Source organism: Hylobates moloch, unplaced genomic scaffold (assembly GCF_009828535.3).
Source record: "Hylobates moloch isolate HMO894 unplaced genomic scaffold, HMol_V3 SCAFFOLD_2, whole genome shotgun sequence".
Lineage (NCBI taxonomy): Eukaryota > Metazoa > Chordata > Mammalia > Primates > Hylobatidae > Hylobates > Hylobates moloch.
This window is the reverse complement of record NW_026652277.1, coordinates 165,086,054-165,109,487: the sequence shown is the minus strand read 5'-3', so window position 1 is coordinate 165,109,487 and position 23,434 is coordinate 165,086,054. Positions and strand designations below refer to the sequence as shown.

At 41.3% G+C, this 23,434-nt stretch overlaps 1 protein-coding gene across 6 annotated transcripts in view; it reads right to left on the bottom strand.

Moving 5' to 3' along the window:
• The window catches only part of ARID1B (AT-rich interaction domain 1B), a 435,119-nt gene that overhangs the window by 275,518 nt on the left and 136,167 nt on the right, over nt 1–23,434 (bottom strand). The gene's annotated exons all lie outside the window — the stretch shown is intronic.

Sequence of the window (23,434 nt, the reverse complement as noted above, 5' to 3'; positions counted from 1 at the left end):
ATGAGTTATAAGCTTCTTCAGTAACTAAAATTAAACAAAAGCTTGGCTGGGCAGAGTGGCTCACGCCTGTAATCCCAGCACTTTGGGAGATCAAGGCAGGCAGATCACTTGAGCCCAGGAGTTCAAGACCAGCCTGGGCAACGTAGGGAGACTCCATCTCTACAAAAATAATAAAAAATTAGCCGAGTGTGGTGGTGCAGCTACTTGGGAGGCTGAGGTGGGAGGATAGCTTGAGCCTGGAAGTGGAGGCTGCAGTGAACTTTGACTGCACCGCTGCACTCCAGCCTGAGTGACAGAGCGAGACCCTGTGTCAAACAAAACAGAACAAAACAAAAGCTTATCACAACCAACAATTACTGTTACATTTTAGCAGACATATAAACATGCTATGGCTATAATTTAATACACTATCAGAAGCAAAAATTTTAAAAAGCAGTGAATTGTTAACAGCAGAAATATAAACCATATATATATACATATATATAACAACTAAATTTATTATGAGACCATACCAAGTACTGTATTTGAGTTTTGCAGGAAGAAGACTAGTTCATAAAAACGGGGAGGGAGGTCAGCTGTAGCCAAACCAAACTGTCTTTGAACCCAGAGCAAACCAAAAGCTCCCTGGATCGTTGAATTCCGATTTTGGTCAAACTGCCTTTAATATTACCTCAAAAAATTGAAATAACTAACAAAAACCTTACTATCAACTATATCTTAACAGGTCCTCTCAATTACCCACAAAACAACATAAATCGTTATTAAGCTCATAGAATCCTGGGGTTTCTATAAAACCAATAAACATGCATATATAGAACTCCATACGTTCATGGGGCATAGTTTTCAGAGAACCACCATAAAGAATAAAACAACAATGGGGAACGAAACACACCCAAAAAACCTGAATAGGGACAATAAACTTATAATTAACACGGCCTTTCTGGCATCTTGTCAAACACTCTTCCAAGAGGTATTCTGCGTGGTTTCAGCATTGTGCTGAAATAATTCGCATATATAATCCAAACACCACACCACGCCACATTTACTGTATACCAGATCTCTAGCTACCTGTGTATGCCCAGCTACTAAACATTCTACCATCATTTCCCCCTGAAGTCAAACAGCAGGACAGAATTGTTAAATACTTATTATAGCATGTCTCGATTGGCACTGAAAGTTGAAGAACCAGTTTCTAATTGAAGAGAAAAAAAGAATGGAAAATACTGCTTTAAAATAAAATTATCTCCCTTCCCTTGTCAGTTCAAATATGTGTTGGCATTAAAGAAACATCATATACAAGTTCTACTTCTGTTAAGTCCCTGGAATATTGCTTTAAAAATTAATTACTTGAAATCCTATAAAAAGCTTCTGCTGTCCCACCCCTTTCTCGCACACTTAAAATTACATGGCTTAAGCCAGGAAACTTTGGAGCAATAGCTGGTACCACAAAGTACACAAGCTGTACAAACTAGATTTAACCAGCCTAGTGTTGGTGCGACCTGCCTTTCAACAGGCTCTGAAATACAGGAGCGTGCCAATAATTCCAGCTTTTCACATGTAGCCCTTCTTCCCTTTAAATACATCTCCATCAAAAAACAAACAAACAAAAACCTCAGATATTTAACCTCTACTAGTAATGTACCCAGTTCATATCATATTTTTCTAAGAGAATTCAATGCTATTTGTCCAGGTTTTTATTTGGTAACAGTAAGGTGAGAGTAAGCACAGGCAATCCAAGGACACTTAAAGAGTGGCTCTGCAATCTGGTTGCCAGCAGAGGGTGACAATTAAGCTTGTGGGGCACAAAAGCAAAGGCTGAAAGATTATGACCATTCTCCCCACCACCTTCCCCCTCAAACACCACGTTTCTTCCAGATCCTAGATTTCCACTTGTCACACAGACTTCCCGCTGGGTGCCCTGCAGGGTCCTTTCCATAAACAGCATGGATTTCAAATCAAGCAGGGTACAAGGCCTCTATTCAGGGGCCTTCACCCTGTTACAAAAAAGCACAAAGGTGCAGGACAGCCTCACAATGGGCAAACAAATGAGCAGGCCCCACCTCCTCCTCCAACACACGTGCACACAGTGTCTGCCCAATGCCTAGGCATTCTTTTTTTTTTTTTTTTTTTTTTTTAAGTAAACTTCAGCTAGGAAATAGTAACAGGCTCAAAAGTCCTATGCATATTACCCTTCTAGGTTTCTTTTTATTTTCTCTTCTTCGCTCAATGAACTGCTTTCTAAAGATGTTGAAAAAGATCATTACAACTATCGTGGATAAACATTTCAATTTAGACATCATCCCCCTAAAACAAGCAACACAGACTAACAGACTACGAATGCTATCAGAAAAATGCATTGTGGCCTTACATTTTACTCTTTAAGGCTTTAAAACTTCAAAATAATTAGATGCCACCAAAATCTCAAATACTATTCCTAACCACAAGAAGCTTTCAGCTATTAAGTACAGTTGGAAATAAAATCAAAACAAAATTTTGTGAGAACTATTGAAAAGGAAACTTGTTCTGCCTCAGCTTATGTTTGAACATAAGTATTAATTTAATAAGGGAGCGCACAGAAAAGGTGCCAAGTTTAAACCTATAACAATCATCAACTATATATAACTTGCAGTGGGACTATAAAGTCTGTTTGGCTGCTTTAATAACGATATAAAAATATTCCATAAGAAACTTGAGCTTTTACATCTTAAAAAGCTGTATTTATTTTTTGGTACATAGTTATTTTCATCTCAAGAAGAGCAAATACATAGTAAGAAGGCAATGACAGTATCAGAAAATAAAGAGTATGTTCAGCATCATATTTTATAAACAAAGCACAGCTTTACACTTTAAAACATTACTGCCATCTTTGGTTATTTGTAAGTTTAAGCAGCCAGTGAACACCAGTGTGTAAACCAATATATACATCTAAATAATTACATTTATCTGCTGTATATGTAAAAAGTCATAACTCTTTAAAAGAATGCCATATTGTGATAATACTGCAATGCACAAGAACCAGGCAACGGGAATGAGGTTTTCCCTTTCAGAATTCATCAGTACTATTTTTCTACATCTCATTCACAATCTTTTAACCATTGATGGACTCTGGCCTTAACCTTCTTTATGTTATGAGTCAAAGGTTAAAGGGAAACTGACTCACAAACAAAAGTGTGAAAAAAATTTTAGGGTGGTAGTAATTACATATTTGTTTCAGAAATTTTCAGTTTGGTATTTCTTCCCCTCGCCTTTTTTTTTTTTTTTTTTTTTTTTTTTTTTTTAAGAAACAAGGTCTCGCTCTGTGGCTCAGCCTAATCATAGCTCACCGTAGCCTCTAACTCCCAGGCTCAAGCAATCCCCCTGCCTCAGTCACCCAGGTCTCCCTAGTAGCTAGGACTACAGGCACATACCACTATGCCTGGCTAATTTTTCTTTTTTAAACGGAATCTTGCTCTTGTTGCCCAGGCTGGAGTGCAACGCGCAATCTCGGCTCACCGCAACCTCCACCTCACAGGCTGAAGCAATTCTCCTGCCTCAGCCTCCTGAGTAGCTGGGATTACAGGCACGCGCCACCGTGCCCGGCCTAATTTATTTATTTTTTTAAATATTTTGAGAGATGCGATATCACTATACTTCCCAGGCTGGTCTCCAACTACTGGCCTCAAGTGATTCTCCTGCCAAAGTGCTGAAAATCAGGAATGAGCCACTGTGCCCAGGTCTCTTTTAACAAATGTCGTAGACGCTGACTGAATGCCTACTATGGGCTTATTCCCTTTGCTAGGTATAAACATATCACAGTATGAAATGAAATATGACCAGGAGGAAAACACTAGTATCCCACTTCTACTACAGGAAAGGGTAAAGATAACTATTACAAGGGCCTAGTAGAAAGGCCAGGAGCAGGAGCGCTTCTGTTTTCTTTCATTAGGAAATGAATAAAATCCTAATAGCAATATGCAACTTTGAATAAAATGTAGAATAACCAAAACGTCAAAGACGCTTTTTAAAAAATTAAAAAGGGAAAACATTCCCATGGTATAAGCTTTGAATTTTTTTTTTTTTTTTTTTTTTGAGACTGAGTCTCGCTCTGTAGTCCAGGCTGTAGTGCAGTGGGCGTGATCTCGGCTCCCTGCAACCACTGCCTCCCGGGTTCAAGAGATTCTCCTGCCTCAGCCTCCCGAGTAGCTGAGACTACAGGCATGTGCCACCACGCCTGGCTAATTTTTTGTATTTTTAGCAGAGATGGGGTTTCACTGTGTTAGTCAGAATGGTCTCTATCTCCTGACCTTGTGAACTGCCCTCCTTGGCCTCCCAAAGTGCTGGGATTACAGGCATGAGCCACTGTACCTGGCCTAGCTTTGGATTTTTTAATTTACCTTTCTTCAATTTTTCAATGTGTTACCAAGTTTAAATGTGAATTTAAATCCTTTTTCCTTTATGTACAACTAGAGCATATTTTCTGTAAACAGCATATTGTTCAGCCTCTTCACAATATATTGTAGAGCTCATTCTATATCTGCAACTAAATATCTACTTTATTCTTTTTTTTTTTTATAGCCACACAACATTGCATTATTTGTAGGTGCAGTAACCTATTTAACCAGTCACTTATATTTTTTTTTTTTTTTTCTCCAGCCTTTGAGACGGAGTCTCGCTCTGTCGCCCAGGCTGGAGTGCAGTGGCGCAATCTCGGCTCACTGCAAGCTCCGCCTCCCGGGTTCACGCCATTCTCCTGCCTCAGCCTCTCCGGGTAGCTGGGACTACAGGCGCCCGCCACCACGCCCGGCTAATTTTTTGTTTTTTTAGTAGAGACGGGGTTTCACCGTGGTCTCGATCTCCTGACCTCGTGATCCGCCCGCCTCGGCCTCCCAAAGTGCTGGGATTACAAGCGTGAGCCACCGCGCCCGGCAACCAGTCACTTATTGATGTACATTTAGGTTGTTTCCAGTCTTCCGTTCTTCATACAGCACTATAGTAAGCATCCTTACGCATACATCTTCAAATGAAAATCTCTGTAGCATCAATCTTTACAAGTGAAATTTCTGTCAAAGGGTTGTGTATGTCCATTCTCACACTGCTACGAAGAAATACCTAAGACTGCATAATTTATAAAGAAAACAGGTGTAATTGGCTCACAGTTCTGCAGGCCGTACAGGAAGCATGGCAGCTTCTGCTTCTGAGGAGGCCTCAGGAAGCTTCCAATCACAGTGGAAGGCAAAAGGGGAGTGAGGTGTCTCACACAGCGGGAGCAGCAAGGGAGAGAGCGGGGAGGTGCTACACACTTTTAAACAACCAGGTCTCATGAGAACTCACTCACTATCACGAGAACAGCACCAAGAGAATGGCCTGAAACCTTATTCAAGAGAAACCGCCCCCATGATCCAATCGTCTCCCACCCGGCCCCACCTCCAACATTAGGGATTACAATTAGACATGAGATTTAGGTGGAGACACAGATCCAAACTGTATCAGATTGCTACATTTGAAATTTTTATACTGGCAAATTGTTCTTAACAAAGGAAGTGTCAATTTACACTTACAGTCCATCATTCTGGAATAGAACAAAACTTACTCCAGGTGTCAAACTACATCATAAAAAGTAGCAAAACCAGAGAAGGGGATGAGTGGGAAGATAGGTAGACAGCAACCAAAAAAAAAAAAAAAAGAATTTAAGAGCATATAGACTACAAACTAACAGATGATGGAGGAATGGAGGAGGGGAAGGAGCACTTTGGTCCTTGACAAACAAATGGCAATGGCACCTAGTAAGAGGTCAGTGAGGAGGCCTCTAGATGCCAGCAAAATCCAACAAAGAGCGTCAGGTCAGAAACAAAATGCAACAGAGCCTCCATGGTGTCTGGATCTGGAATAAGTGATAACTGTCATGTTATTTAAGAAAAGCTTTTCCAATCCTCACATCAAGTATTGATATGCTAGGAAGAGAGTTAAGATGGCCACACTGTTATTATCTTGCAATAATTCAGAATGAGGGAATGAATGACGATTTGAGTAGTCTCAATAATTTCTTGACCCTTTTCTCTTTATGCTTTGGAAATTCCCTATCACCAATTCCAAATCCTAAAAGGGAAACAGAAGCCTATCCCCAACATGTGAGGGTGGGGGGAGAGGTGGCTGCGACCACTTCCACAGAGAGGATGCCTGGTGGCCACACAGCCCGCCACAGTTTGTGAAATCATCCCTAGGCTTCAGACATGTGGCGCATTATTGACCTCCCTCCACTTTCTGTGTGTAGATGCATTTAAAATATCATTTCCAAAAGGAAAGCGATATAAATCCATACAACATGCACATCAAGGATGGCACGCTCAGCCCTTGCCATCTCAGGAAAGCCCCAGTGACAGCTCACATTCGCAAGAGGGGACTTGTGACAGGTACTGTGCACAGAGGTAGTGTGCACAGTTCGTCCTAACGACAACATCACAAGATAGTTGCTATTGTTACCTCGTTTTTTCCTACCAGGAAACAAAAACTGAAGTCATTTGCAGAGCTAGCTTATGAGCACTATGCTGGAGTATCTGAAAATGATGGATATCTCTTCATTTCTATAGTAACTGTACACTAGAGACAACTGGAAGCTTCAAACACTATCACATAATAAGGGATTGAATATAATTTTAGCTTTTTAAGGTTTTATCCTGGACTTCATATATATTCCCCTAAAATCCCTTTTGAAAAATTATAATCTTAGGTAGTTTATATGTGGAACACTTCTAAAACATCAATTCCAGTATCATGAGGAAGTAAGAAATGCTAAAATGAAAAATTCTCTTCCACAGGTGTGAAGGCAAGGCCACTCCCCTTATCATCAAGCATTACTAGAAGCCTACAGGCTGGCAGGCGAGCCAGGTGAAGGGGCCCGCCTGCCAGATTCTGTTCTTTAAGGATCCTCTACCGGCTCTTCTCTTTCTCCCTGTCCTTTAAGAATGGGGGCCCCTCGAGTGTCTGTACCCCAAGGACTCCATGTGACCCCCTGCTTGGTGGTGATTCCCAAATCTCTACAGGAGGTCCTTAACTGCATCCTTAATGTTTGGACCTTGGAGAGAGTGCCTTGCACTCATCGGGTCAAGAAATGACCCTCCCAAATGATCCCACAGACCTGTTCCTTCTCCCTTGGGCCCCCACCTCACCGAAGGTGAGCACCCAAGTGAGAATGCTCAGAGCCACCCCACACAACTCATTATCTCTTCTGCAATCTGTGCACATCTGACACATCACCAAAGCCCAAATCATCATCCAGTCCATCCCCTTCCTCCTGATCCAACGGCCGACACCTGCACTGCGGTCAATGCTGCTGACTTCCTCAAATGCAAGTGCTCATAAAATGCCTCCCGAAGGCCTACAGAAGGAAGTCTAAGTCCCAGTCTGGGCTCAGAAGAGCTCTTCTGGCACCCTCCGGCTGCCAGGTCAGCTTCCACAGGGCCGGCCCCAGGGTGCAGGGCAAAACCGTGCTTCACCTGTTCAGCTGCTCGGGTCCCATGGGCCATGCGGCCACTGCTCCTCGGTGCCTTTCTGCCAGTTCAAGTAGATGCCCTTCTTCCTCCATAGTGTCCTCAAGATCCTGCTAGAAGTTAACCCTATCACTCTCCAAAACAACTACCTCAAACCAACTTCAAATGGGCTCCTCTTAAAGAACTTAGAATGCCATATTTTAACTATTTGTTGTGTATCCCAAACTGGACACCATTTCTCTAAGACGGGGATGCTGTCGTCTTGGATTCCAAAGGGCCCAGCAAGGATGGGTACTGGATAAAAGCCAGGTGAATGACTGAATGGTTTCTATGAGCTTATACTTAGAATTAGACACAGCAACACAAAAACAAATGTATAAGGACAAACACATAAAACTGAACAAAACTTGGGCACACATCCAAGAATATTTATCATGTTAACAGCTACTTTGCCTGGTAAACGTGCTACAGAACACATTTTGCTGTTTGTTACTGGCAGTCTTATGGCAAAAGGATGACTGCTAAATAATGCAGTAAAAATATACTGGAAATTAAGACTGCAGAGAGCATCAATGACGCCACCAGAATGGGGAATCAAGACATTTGATGCTTACCAAAAAACAGATCAGGAATAAAATATCCTACCTCCCCAAAAATGATGAGTTTGACAAAACCTGCAGATCAAACCACTAATTTATAGGAAATAAAAAGGTCCAAGCAACATGTTAAACCATTGCAAATCGATCAGGAAATCCCAGGCTGTGGGAATCTCTACTAGACAAATGTCCTAGTTTCAATAAATAAATGGCAACAGAAAAAAATAAAAAGTGAGAGGACAAGAAGGAGAGGAGATGGAGGAAAATCCTAGAAATGAAGGGTAATTAAAAGATAACAACAAATTGTTAACACTGGACTTTATTTGGATCCTGATTCAAACTACCCCACAATGTAAATTAAACAACAATATATATTCCATTTATGAGATTATTGGAAATTTGGATACTGGATAATTGATATGAATACATTATATTTTAATAGTGATAACTGTATTATGTCTCTTTTTTAAAGTTCTTTATCTTTTAAAGGCACATACTGAAATATTTACCAACGAAATGATACAACATCTGGGCCAGGCACGATGGCTCACACCTGTAATCTCAGCACTTTGAGAGGCCGAGGCGGGCGGATCACGGCATCAGGAGTTCGAGACCAGCCTGGCCAACATAGTGAAACCCTGTCTCTACTAAAAATACAAAAAATTAGCCAGGCATGGTGGCAGCGCCTGTAATCCCAGCTACTCGGGAAGCTGAGGCAGGAGAATCGCTTGAACCCGGGAGGCGAAGCTGCAGTGAGCCGAGACCTCACCACTGCACCTGAGCCTGGGCAACAGACAGAGACTCCTCAAAATAATAATAACATCTGGAATTTACTTCAAAATAATAAAGGGGGCAGGGGATGGGGGGGTGAGAAGGGAGAGGATAGAGGTGAAACAAGATGAAGGTGGAGTGACGTGTGCCAGATTCATTACACCATTATCTACTTCTGTTTACGTCTGGAAATTTCCTTTTAAATGAAACTGAATGAAGTTAATGGTATGAAAGGCAACTTCATGAACCTAGAGTAGGGCTGAGACTGACTCTGGCTTTCATCTGAAAAACTATGCCTCCAACCTCCTCCCCTGTGAACACACATTAAGCATCAACCATAGAACTTTCAATCTTTCTGTTTCATAACGCCCCCACCTATTTTTATCTTTAACATGTTTGCTGCACTATTAAATCCTAATGCTTAGCTGTCTTAAACAAAACAAAACAAAACCCCTCCATGATCTTAACCAAATTAACCTTAACAATTTCATTTTTCCCCTAGGTTCCCAAAGTAAAACCTGCTCTTCTTGTTGACTCAGTGATCCTTGTTCAATCTTTTGATCTCAGCTGAAGGTGCCCTCCTAGCCTAAATCTGACCCTCTGATTTTATCTTAGCTCCACCTCTTAAAGGCCTGGTGTCCTATTTCACCAGCTCCAAGAAGCCTTATGCAGCCACAGATCTAAGGACCTTGAACCTTTGAGTTCAGACAAACCCAAATTCAAATGCCAACTTCACTATTCATCAGCTGTATGACTCCAAACAGCTTAGTCTCCTATTCTACCAGCCATATTGGGTGGCAATGGCCTATGCAGACTACGAGTGCATCACATCCGCCTTCACTCCTCCTGCTTGTCTATCTCAGGCTCATGGTACTCAAACAACAGGGGTGGAATGGGTCTCTTGCATATGCCATGACGAGTACTGTTCATTATCTGTTCAGAAGACTACTAAATCCCTTTAATTTTTCCCAGTCCACATCGATAGTTTCCCTTCCCCTCTGCTCCAAAAATCTTTTAGTTTAGATAAAAATCGCATGTCTAAACTGCAAATGTGTTTTTACTGCAACTAATTCCAGAGGCCAATTAGAAGCTTAAAGCCATATTCCTTCTAATAAACTATATATATTATTGATGAGTCCAAAGAATATTCAGGATATTATTTATTTTCTATCAATTCAAAGGAATAATTATTTCCAGACTTTTTAAAAACCTTTTTATAATTTTCTTTTTTTTAGAGAAAGGGTCTCACTGTGGTGCCCAAGCTGGACTGCAGTGGCACAATCATAGCTCACTGTGACCTCAAACTCCTGGGCTCAGTGGATCCTTTCTCCTAAGCCTCCTGAGTAGCTGGGACTACAGGTGTGTGGCACCACACCCAACAAAAAACCATTCTAGAAAAGGGACAGGCTTGTATAAGCTACTCCATGATGCTTTCTTACTGATAAGTCTCAGTCTTATTGACAAAGGACCCAACACTGCAAAATGCCTGCAATTCACAGAATGTCACCAGGGCACACGACGCCCATGTGAACAAGGACCTGCAGTCCCTGGCTTCAGTAAAGAGGAACCCCGAGGGGATTAGGAAGAAAAGAACAGAGCAACACCAAGAGCAGCCGTCTCCCCTAAGCTTAAGAAGCAAGAATCCTGGAAGCTGCTAATTTATATTCAAAACTTAAGACAAGCTTTTAAATTTGCCTTCTTTCGTAAGAAAGAAGTTTTCATAAGACTTCTTCCTAAACTAACAGTGGGCTCAGAATGAGAAAGGAAGCCACATGGGTGCCTAAAATTAATTTTCCTAAAATAATCAACATAATGATAGGCAAGACTAAAGACTAGTTAAGATTTTTAATAATGAATGTATTTTAATAAAGTCATAAAGGCAAATGAGCCACAGTAAATGTTCTGCTCTCTATACCTTTTGTAGGGAAAAAGTAATGTATCTAATAATTTTTAAAAATCTATACAACATCCAAGAATCTCAACTCCCTATAACTTATTACCTAAAGAATTCCTTTCCTCATCCATAAAACCAAGATACAGTAGCTCCTCAGCACTCTTACCCGTGGTTTTGCTTTCCATGATTTCAGTTACCCATGGTCAACTGTGGTTCAAAAATATTAAAGGGAAAAAATCCAGAAATAAACAATTCACAATTTTAAATTGCCCGCCTGGATGTGACTCCTCCCTTTGTGCAGCAATCCACATTGCAGGCGCTTCCCATCCACTGGTCACTTAGGAGCTGTTACCAGATCCAATATCAGTGCTTGTGTTCAAATCACGCTAATTTTACTTCATAATGGCCCCAGGGCGCCAGAGTAGTGATGCTGGCAATCAGTCAGCCAAAGAGAAGCTGTAAACTACTTCCTTTAAGTGAAAAGTTCTTGACTTAATAAGCAAAGAAAAAAATAGCACATCCTGAGGTTGCTAAGATCTAGGGAAAGAATGAATCTTTTATCCTTGAAACTGTGAAGGAAAAAGAAATTTGTGCATAGTATGCACAGAGTTCAGTACTATCCACAGTTTCAGGCATCCAATGGGGGTCTTGGAACTTATCCCATCCCCTGCCTGACAAGGGGGAACGACTGTATAAGGGACCTGCTACTAAGACACAGGAACCTACCTTCTAAAGCTGTATTCATGATCATGACACACTGCCTTCAAGCAATTAGCACTGTGCCTGGCGCCATTTAAATGTTCAAAAATGTCAGCTATTGTTATTTTTAAAAGCATATTTAAGAATGAGAATCAGTCTGGGCACCATAGATTATGCCTGTAATCCCAGCACTTTGGGAGGCTGAGGCAGGAAGATCACCTGAGATCAGGAGTTCAAGACCAGCCTGGCCAACGTGGTGAAACTCGTCTCTATAAAGATTACCTGGGCATGGTGGCACACACCTGTAATCCCAGCTACTTGGGAGGCTGAGGCATGAGAATCACTTGAACGTGAGGGAAGGCAGAGGATGCAGTGAGCCGAGATTACACCACTGCACTCCAGCCTGGACAACAGGGCAAGACTCTGCCTTAAAAAAAAAAAAAAAGAGAGAATCAACTAATTGAACTTTATCCAGTGGCCACGATGCTGATGACAGTGTTGGTGGTAACAGCAGCTGCTAATAATTCTACATCACACCATCTATCAGGCACTCTCCTAAGTGCTTTACTCATACAACAAACTCTTGATTTTCACACTGACTCTATAAAGTAAGTACTATTTTACTACTGAAGAAACTTAGGTTGAGTAACCTACCAAGGTCACTCAGTTGGCAAGTGACGGAGCAGGGATGGGAACCAAGATATTCTTTCTCTAGAGTGTGTGCACTTAACGATGCTCCCACCCACGAGATAAGGAGGCACTTCTGGACCCTACCTGACAGCTGACAATTCCCAACCTGAGGTTGGGGTCCAGGAATCTGAATTTCCCAGATTTGTCTATAAATTTCGAGGACTGTTGATTAAATATAGTGTCATATTTTCATTAAATTATGATAATTAAGTGAGTCCTACAATGTGGGGTTTTGGATATTACTCCATTACCTAGCATCTGTAGTAGGGCATTTTGCTGTAACATTAACAATGGCTAATTTCCCAGGTAGATACCTGTCCACCCACCCTTCACCTATCCTCCTTAGGCCAGGGATGGTCTTATTTGTCTTACTGTGGTTACAGCAACAACTTGAAAAGATCACCATCAGCTTTTCAATGACATGGCCCTGCACTGGCACCTCACATTGGAAGGCTGACTCTTGCTCCAAGAACCCAAGCCCCTTCTTCTCCCAACCAAGAAGTAGATCACTTCCGGCACATGAGCCACAGACCTGGAGGGCCAAAGGGGGCCTTCAGAAACTAGCAACATCAGTTCTTCCTACCCCACGGTGGGACCATAACTCATATCCAGGGCCTGAATTCTTGACCTGGAGTAGAAGGGCTTTGAACTCTCCCCTGAGAATACAGCAACTTTGTGATGCATGTATTTGTCTGGGAGGAGAATCTGTAGCTTTTACCAGATTCTCAAAGACTCCAGAAAGATTAAAGGGTAAGAACAGAGATAATTAACAACGGGATTTACCAAAACTGAAAACATCACAATTTCACAGAGATGTTTTGAACCAGATTAGCTGCAAATAACCACATTCAACATTGTAATACTTTTCTAAATAACTAAAATACAAATAAAAATTACTTAAGAATTTGCAAATATGCCATTCGTATCTGAATTGAACATGCAATAAAAGCCCAGACTCCTTAAGTCTAAAGAGCTACCTAGGCCAGGCATGGTGACTCACCCTGTAATCCCAACACCTTGGGAGGCCGAGGCGGGCAGATCACTTAAGGTCAGGAGTTCGAGACCAGCCTGGTCAACATGGTGAAACCCCATCTCTACTAAAAATACAAAAAATTAGCTGGGTGTGGTGGCACACACCTGTAATCCCAGCTACTTGGGAGGGTGAAACAGGAGAACCGCTTGAACCCGGGAGGCAAAGGTTGCAGTGGGCTGAGATTGCACCACTGCACTCTAGCCTGGACGACACAGCAAGACTCCATCTCAAAAAAAAAAAAAGGGGGCAACCTATACAGGACCCCTTATGTTATTATCCACACACTTCACTTAGACGAACACCATGGGGGGTTGCAAGTGGCATGACAGTGACCTGCTGAGACAGAGCTCCTGAACCCATGTGCTGGATAAACAGGTATAGACCTTCTTTTTGCCAAAGAGAGTGAAGTAAAGTGCCAGAAAGATCCTGCCTCAAAAGCCTGTCTTGCCAATTCATCCCTAAAACTGTTGAGGGGGTTAATCTCAAAAGTTATCTGATTTCTCTGTGAAATGCCTATGTAGTGAAAGCTAAAATAACTGAAGGAAAGAAAAAGAAAAAAAAAAAAAAAAGCTAGGGAAACAGAAGAAACAGCCAAAGACAATAAAAGATAAAGAAAATTCTGTTGTTTTGCATTGTATCAATAATGCTTTCAAAATGCAAGAAGCACAAAGGATTCTGCTGAATTTTGTTTACAAATATGTATTACTCTTTGAACTTTTTACAAGATGTTAAAATGGATCATTTGATCTACTAAATTATCTCTTCCCCACTCTTAAGAGTACAGACTTTCAGAAAAACAATATACTAAAAAGAACTTAGCATCCAATTAGTATCAACTTTACCAATCTTCTACGAAAGTAGACAGGCCACAGGCATCCCCGTTCTCCAAGAAATAGCAGAAAATGTGAATTTTTTAGAGATTCCCTTACATTTTGTGTGTGTGTGTGTGTGTGTGTTCCCATCAAGTGCTGCTATTATTGTAGGAGACTTTTTACCTTTAAAACAGTCAAATTTCCATTTGGGAGAAAACATAAAGGTGACTCCAGAAATTTGAAATTATCATCAATTACATCAAAATTAAAATAAAATTTATTTCTTTACCCACTTTATTTATTTCTTTAGTCACTTTATGTTAAACACCTCCAACTTTCCAAAGAGGCCAAGCTATATATTCATCCCACTTTATGTTAAAATGAACGCCTCCAACTTTCCAAGCAAGGTGAGTAATATATTCATCCTGAAGTTAATCCCCCACTGCTCTTCCATAAGGAAAACAGACATGAGAACCATTGCTTTGAAGCAAGGATGATACACCAAATATTTGGCAACTGGTAAAACAGTGGGGTCCAGGGTCCTGGAGTCCCCCTGCTAATTAATTAATTAATTACTGCCTGTAATCCCTCAGCTACTCAGGAGGCTGAGGCAGAGGGAGGTGGAGGTTGCAGTGAGCTGAGATCACACCACTGCCCTCCAGCCTGGGCAACAAGAGTGAAACTCTGTCCAAAAAAAAGAAAAGAAAAAGAAAAAGAAAAGAAAACCACAGCTGTATGCATGCCAAAGGGCCTTCCCTGCTGACTTCCTGATGCCATCTTCTTCTGCCTCCCTAGGCTAATGCAAAGAGACATAAACCCATTCCTCTCCCAAAAGCCTAGCACTTTGGGGAAAATCAATCAGTGACCTACAGCTGGTTCTGTTCTTTCTTTTGCAGAAAAAAAGAAAAAGGTGACCACTGCCCACATTAGCAAATGCTAAAAATAATGCTATATTTCAAACATCTGAAGATAATCTTCCTCTGGAATACAATATACATAGAGCTTGTTACTCTAATTAAAAATTGTAAAAAAGAAACTGATAAAGAAAGAAGTTTAATATATGTATAAATTATGTTTTATTTCATTTTTCATAGTTTAACATATTGAAATGAGCACGTTAAAGACAAATGAAAGCAGCTGAGAGTAGCAAGAAAACAATCCAGGAAAAAAATAATTCCCCAATTTCCCTTGTGTCAGAATATAAATATCAAGGAAAGAGAACAGAATTGAGTGAATATATAATGAGCCTCGATGATACTTTTAATTGCACAGTGCATTCTCTTCCCAACTTCATCCCTCAATACCAGTGGGGGCAGGAGCAGGGTATCAGAGAGGAAGGAAGACAGATGGGCTATCAGGCCCAGGGAGCTGAAGGGGAGGGAGGTGAAGGGGTGCAATGAGGAGCCTTGCTCGGAGAGCGCCAGTTCTACCCAACTTTCTGGTTTAGAAGAGCAGGCTTCTTCTTCCTCTGGCTGCTGAGTCCGGGGAACTAGGACTAAAAACTAGAGAACAAGGCAACGTCCACTCATGCATGAAGACATCTGGTTCAATTCCATAAATCCTCCTCTGGCGGGAGAGAGGGATCACCCACCTACAGTTGGTTATAGCAGTGTTAGGATCAGAGAAGGAGGTGAAGCTTAATTGCTCTTTAGACTAAACCCTCCTCTTAAGGTGTTTGAAGTTTTTCTTTAGCCTTTGATGAAATATATCATTCATTCATTCATTCAAAGAGCCAAGGTCTCACTCTGTGACCCAGGCTGGAGTGCAGTGGTGCGATCAGAGCTCACTGCAGCCTTGAACTCCTGGGCTCAGGGATCCTCCTGCCTCAGCCTCCTGAGCAGGTGGAGCTACAGATGTCCACCAACACGCCCAACTAAGAAATACATCTTCAACATCTAAGGTTTTCCTCTCCTGCCTCCACGGTAGATAGTCATGCCCAGCTGATGTGATCTCCTCCACATTTCAGTTAAACTGGGCTAAGCAGCTGCCCAACAGTGTCTGAGATGCTTCAAACCAGGACACAGCTGGCCACATACTCCAGGCCTGCCTGGCTTCCTGGCTACTCTTCTCAGAAGGAGCCTTCCATCCCCTTTCTAAAATTAGTACTGAAAATATTATTACTATATAATTCCTCATTTCCTGGTTTTAATTCTGGTACTAGAAAGAAAAAAAACCTTAAAATATAAGTTAAATATGAAAATAAATACATAGCATTATCAAATTATGATCCAATGCAATTAAATTCCCAATTATACTTCAAAACATATTCAAAAACACTGAAAGTTTTCCATTAAAAGCCAAAAATGCTTTGATACTAGAAGTGATGTGCGTAAAATCTGAGGATTTTTCTCTTGCTTTCTTCTGCTACTATTAAGGAAAAGCAAAGGTCCGGGCAGACATAGTTGCAACTAACTACAGATTCACCCTGATTTCTACAGCAATTAATAAAACCAAATTCATGCCAAAAGACATTCTAACATTCTCAAAATGTTATTTTTCTTCATTCTGCAATGGGTCTTTTTTTCTATTTTTTTTTATTTTAAGAAGCTTTCAGGAATAATGCCACCAAAACACACAATAAACTGAAACTGTTAACGCAGCAAATTACACCTATATTCAAAACGAGTACTGAGCTTTTACTATACTAGTTTTTCCCTCGAGGGAGAAAAAAGGAACAGAGACAGGAAGGTCACTACTCCTCATTCCCACCCTCCTGGCATCAGTCATCCTGCCAGAGTGAGCGCAGGCAGGCTGGTGGCTCCTGCAGCCTATCTAACCCCATCTCTGTGCTCCCAGAACTGGGTCCAATACAAGGTTAGAAGCCCCAAGTCAACAATCAGAGTCTAGGAATAGGCCTTGCTCAGCCACTAAGTGACACAGAAGTTGTCTCCTCGGATGCTTACAAGCTCTTTAAACTTAAAAGCAAATCTCCCTCGGCAATGGTTCAAAGCCTGAGACAACTGTAGCAAGAAGAAAGAAAAAGATTCAAAATTCAAACATAACCCAAGTCTTCACTAATAATATCCTTTAAAACAAAGAATAACATTAATTAACTACATTCTGGTTTTTATTGAGTTAATAGACTGTGTTAATATCTAAAAACTAAGCAATTAATGGCAACAAACTATGTATGTTCTTGTCTTTGCTCTTATAATAAAATCTTAAAACAAGTGAAATGAACACTTCAGTGGCTTTCCACAGGCCTTGTAAGGTTAATTTTCCCCCATAATCTGCAGGATTGGGTTATAAATTTTGGTCTTATTTCTATATAAGAAACAGATATGCATAATATAAATAACAACAATATAAGGAACTGTTTACCCCACAATGGATCACAGCCTCTGTCCCTAATGTGACTTCTGTGTTCCTTCAATGACTTGAGTGGCATGCTGTTACAAGCTTTAAATCAAAAATATATTTCACTATGTTTTTAGCTTTTAAAAAAGTATTTTTTCTAAGTTAAGCTCCTTTGAAAGATTTTGCTTATTATGTGGATTATGATGGATATTTTATGTTAAAAAATTGAAACTTATTTTACCCCCATGTTCCAGTACTATTTCCTTCTTTTCCAAATGATTGCCCATGTGCCAAGTACTTTCAGTTCACGGCATCTCTTTTAAAAAATGCTGACCACAAAGATGTCTGAAGAAAGATATTTTAGAAAATATAATTTAAACACCCATCTACCTACTCTCATAAAAGTAGACTCAGATTTCCACTTGGTCCAACTACCAAGTGATCTATTGCTAGAAGTTAACTGCTAAACTAGTACTATTTTCTGTTTTAAACGATATTGAACAATAAATAACCTCATTTCATTTTTAATCACTGAGGCAAAAGCAATATAAATCACCAGTTCCCTCCATAATTAAAATGCTCCATCTAAATGACCTTGACTGCTAACTGACCTCATTGTCTAGTTCAGTATCTCTCAGGAATGGGCATCCCCTCTATTTTCACTAACAAGCAACTGGCCCTATCCCAGGATCACTTCTTCTCTCACCAGCAAAGTCTTCCTCATTCTTCCAGACTTCCTCTGAGACACTTTTATCAAGAACATCCTCTCCTAAGCCTCACAACACTAGAATCACAGCTTGAAACACACCCCTCCCACGGCACCCGTCAACCCTCCTATTCAACTAGGGGCTCCTTTAGGTCAGCAACAATGTCTGATTCAACACTAGATTCCCACATGCAAAACAGTCCCAAGCCCAAAGGGGCTCATAAAATGGCTTATGTTTTGCTTGTCCAACAGACCCTGAGGTAAATAAGTACACTTTCATAATACCCATTATTTCTCTTAAGAATCCGAAACAATTATATCAGCTTGAAGAGAAACTATACGTATAAAAGCAAAGTTTGAAATTATGTCGCTGCTTTACACTAAGGTTTTTTAAAAAGATCCATACTCTCTAAAAAAAAAAAATGGTGACTTCTTAAATGGGGTTACTTGCTTCTCTTCTCTAAGAAAAGAAAAAGATTTTTCTGGCTATGAGGGCACAACAGTGTCCCTTAAAGCCATGAAAACAGACAGGGTTGTGCAAGGATGCTAACTGTTCCAGACCAGCAGAAGACCTCGGTCACAAGAAAGGGTACTGACAGACAGCCCCCTGTCTGCGGCCAGGCAACTCTCTTTGAGTTACCTGATTCTTGGAACACTGGCCTTGACACTTAACACACAACATCTGCCAAGAGATGATGGGTGAAGGTTCCTGGAGAAATGTGTGCCTCAACAGGAAAGGGGGCTCCAGTATCTTAGGACAGTGAGTCTGAAGCAGAACAGGAGTCAGAGGTAAAAGGAAAATGATTCTGAGTCTAAAGGTACTAGGAGGAGAGAGAAAGGTCATGAGAGCTTGCTAAGAGGGGACCGGGAAGCAGACCCGCACGTGACGTATCAAGACCTGACAATGGTGAAACGTAAGGCAAGCAGAAACGTTAGAGCAAAACAAAACAAAAACTAAACCGCAGCATTAAAGGAGCTTTTCACTTTTATACAAAAGTATTAAATCTCGGTTAATGAAGTCTGAGGAAGTAAGCTAGGATGTAAAAATACTTTAAAATGGAAGCAACTTCTTCAAATAGCTTTTTTTAAAGGCCTTAAAAATAGAAACTTTTTAAAAGAAGGAAATGACGAGTGTTGGGTAAATAAGATGTCTGATGAACGCACAGTGTGCACCTCTGATGTCCTACTTATCCTCTATCTACAACAGGAAGAATAAACCAGACCTACTCACTCCAGTTCTAATTCTGCCCCTAAAATGAGCAGCAGAGACAAGAAATGGTAATGGTAACAAAAATGTAAACAACAAGAAGTTGTGGAATTTATGGAGCCTCAGTGTCAACAGTAAATCAAAAAAATTACCAGTGTCCAACTGTGTACTTCTTCCTGATACAATCGAATTTCCATGATCTGTTCCATCATTGTAACACATCACCTAGATCCATTCTAATTCCAAATTCTGTGAGGTCTCTTTGATTCTGTTGGTGCTCAGAAAACAGTTAAATCCTCACTAAAAATAAAACTTAAAATAAGAACCACTGGAAAATATGTATTATGTAGGAAAGTGAGCTGGGGGTGGGGGGGCATAATTTGTTAAAACCTTCTAGAGAGGAACTTGGTTAAAAAAAAAAAGGTGGCGGTGGGCTTTTTTTTTTTTTTTTTGAGACGGAGTCTCGCTGGGTCCACCCAGACTGGAGTGCAGTGGTGCAATCTTGGCTCATTACAACCTCTAACTCCCAGGTTCAAGTGATCCCCCTGCCTCAGCCTCCCAAGTAGCTGGAACTACAGGTATGCACCACCATATCTAGCTAATTTTTGTATTTTTAGTAGAGACAGGGTTTCACCATGTTGGCCAGGCTAGTCTTGAACGCCTGGCCTCAAGTGATCTGCCCGCCTGGGCCTCCCAAAGTGCTGGGATTTCAGGCATGAGCCACTGAGCCCGCCCAAAACCAAATCTTTAAAATGTGCCTTTTTTTTTTTTTTTTTTTTTTTTTTTTTTTTTGAGACAGAGTCTTGCTCTGTCACCCAGGCTGGAGTGCAGTGGCACGATCTCAACTCACTGTAACCTCTGCCTCCTGGGTTCAAGCAATTCTCCTGCCTCAGCCTCTTGCGTAGCTGAGACTACAGGCACGCGTGACCACACCTGTCTAATTTTTTATATTTTTATTAGAGACAGGGTTTCACCATGTTGGCCAGGCTGGTCTTGAACTCCTAACCTCAGGTGATCCACCCACCTCAGCTTCCCAAAGGGCTGGGATTACAGGCATGAGCCACTGCGCCTGGCCTAAAATGTGCCTGTTCTTTTGCTCAGCAATTCTATCGAAGAAGAAAGGCTGTTTGCTCACATACATGCATCTATACTGCACAAAGGAACCAGCTATAAAAGCATTCCACAAAGCACTATCTGCAATTCCAAAAGAAATCACAAAATTTAAATACCCAGCAGTAAACGTTTATCTTCTTCAACACTGTAAAGTATGTTTACCATGTTTCAGCAAATAAAAAAGATTTTTTGAATGATTAAATCAACAATTGTCACCATGTTTACTAAGTTTCTACTTTGTCCAGGCATTGACCTAGGTGCTGGGGACACAACGATGACAAAACAAAGTGCTTCCACTCATAAATCTTATTTTCTTAAGGGGAAACCACACATAATATTTAAAAAAAAAAAAAAAAATTGTGGGCTTGACAGAGAAAAGCCAAAGATTTCAAAGTGTCAGGAAGGATGGATTGATATACATATTGTTGGGATGGGGGAAAATATACACAGGGCAGGTTTGTGGATAAAAGGCTGAGTGGCCAGAGGCCCGCTTTGGATATGCTGATTTTCCCAAGCCTGTTGGGCATTCCAATTAGTGATTACCTACAGGAGCCGAACATACATAGATGTAGAAAGGACAAGACAGGTCCAAGTCGCAAAAGTACATATGAAAGCCACAAGCCTCCAGATACTTAAAGCTTTGAGAGTAAAAGAAATCATACAGGTAAGGTGGGTAGAGCCACAAAAAAAGAGGGGCCAACACTGAGCCCTGGTCATGGGCCAGTATTTGGAGGCCAGAGAGATAAAGAAAATCTAGCAAAGAAAGGCAAGGAGTGGCCACAAAGTAGGAAGAGAGCCAGGAGAGGGTGGCATCCCAGGAACCAAGCAAGACAGGTGCTCCGAGGAGGAAGATATCATCAGCTGCATGGAATGCTAATGACAGGCGAAGGATGGAAGGAATGACTATCACCCATCAGGCTGAATAATAGAACACTGGAGGCTTTGAAAAGAGCTGTTTCATACCACATGATCTCACTCAAATGTGGCCTCTAGAAAAGGTGATCTCAGAAGTGGAGAGTGGAAAGGGGGCACCACGGGCTGGGAAGGGCTGGGAGTTAGGAAGTGGAGAGTGGGATGGTGGCTCATGGGCTGGGATGGGCTGGGAGTTAGGAAGTGGAGAGTGGGATGGTGGCTCATGGGCTGGGATGGGCTGGGAGTTAGGAAGTGGAGAGTGGGATGGTGGCTCATGGGCTGGGATGGGCTAGTTGTTGGGGAGTGGAGAGTGGAATGGGGGTACCACGGGATGAGATGGGCTGGGAGTTGGGAAGTGGATAGTAGGATGGTGGCTCACGGGCTGGGATGGGCTGATTGTTGGGGAGTGGAGAGTGGAATGGGGGTATCATGGGCTGGGGTGGGCTGGGAGTTGGGAAGATGTCGATCAAAGGATACAAAATTGCAGTTAGATGGGAAGAATAAGTTAAAGAGATCATTGGACAACATAGTGACTGTAGTTAATAATATATTGTATTCTTGAAAAATGTTGCCAGGTGTGGTGGCTCATGCCTGTAATCCTAGCACTTTGGGAGGCTGAGGCAGGCAGATCACGAGGTCAGGAGTTCAAGACCAGCCTGGCCAATATGGCGAACCCTGTCTCTACTAAAAATATAAAAAAATTAGCCGGGCGTGGTGGCGCATGCCTGTAGTCCCAGCTACTCAAGAGGCTGAGGCAGGAGAATTGGTTGAACCGGGGAGGCGGAGGTTGCAGTGAGCCCAGATCATGCCACTGCACTCCAGCCTGGGTGACAGAGCAAGACTCTGTCTCAAAAAAGAAAAAGAAAAATGTTGAGTGGATGTAAAGTGTTCCTACCACAAAAATGGTAACTATGTGAGGTAATGTATATGTTAATCAGCTAGATGTACTCATTCTACAATGTAGTATATACACTTCAAAACACACATTGTACACAGTAAATACATACAATTTTACCTCTCAATTTACAAAGAAAGTAAAAAAAAAAAAGGTATGAAGAGAGCCATTTCAATAGAATAGCTGAAATAAAAGCCTAGACGGTGTAAATGCAAGGGATACCAGCAAATGGGGAGTATAAGAAAAGAGAAAAACAGGCTTGTGGTTTTGCAAGAAAGACGTTTTTGTTTTGTTTTGTTTGGGGTGGGAGAAATGATGGCATGTTTAAATGCCAATGGGAAGGACAGAGAAATGGATGGTGTGGGGAAAAACCAAGAACCTGAGTGGACCAAGGGCATGGGGCAGCCTTCCAGAGGAACAAGGAGATTTCTGGCAAAGTGTCTACATCACAGAAGGCAGACATGATATGCAGACACAGGCTGGCTGGTACCTGTAAGTTCTCCTGATTGCTTGTGTTGATTTCTTCAATGAAACAGGAAGCAGCCTCACTAGCTCAGAGTGAGGAGCAGGGCTTAAGCCTTTTGGGTTTGAAGACAGAGGGGGATTTGAAATTAGGGAAATGCAAAGTTACAAGGCAAGGATGATCTAACATCAGTGGTCACCAACTCAAATGAATAGCAGGGTCTTCCCTCCCTCTTTCCCCATCCCAGTGGTCACAAAAGTGGATTTCATCAGGCTTGCATAAATAGGTTTAATAAGATGGGGCTGGCAAGTATTTAAGAGTACATGCAGGAGCGTGAGGGCGAGTATAATGATGGGCTTGGAATTTTAGTTGGGTAAGGAAGAAAGGGATGACAGGAGGGGCATAAGAAACAGTTAAAAAAAAAAAAAGAGAGGATCGATTGACTGTCTGTTTCATTTAGTTTGAAGAACTGAGCCACCATTTTAGATATTTTGATCAATACAGACATTGAGAGCATCTAGTCTGCTATACCACTGGAATGGGTAATTCCTTACACTGTATAATGGGTAACGTGGAATCCTTTACACAACATTTAAGAATATTATATATGCGTTACATGTTTATGTAGATAATTTAGAAAATATAAATAAAGCAAAAGAAATCTTTACTTTCTTACCAGTTTTTCCTATGTATTTGTATTCTATTTACAAATTTATAACATTTCCAGACTTTGGGGTAACTTAACCTTTTCTAACAACTCTGTGAGCATGTCGTTTAAAGTGGTCTTCTATACTTTCATTTCTAAAATTACTGTTGTGTGGTAATTGATCCCATGGATTCTACGCCTGCTCGTGGTTTTGAGCTGTTCATCCCACACATC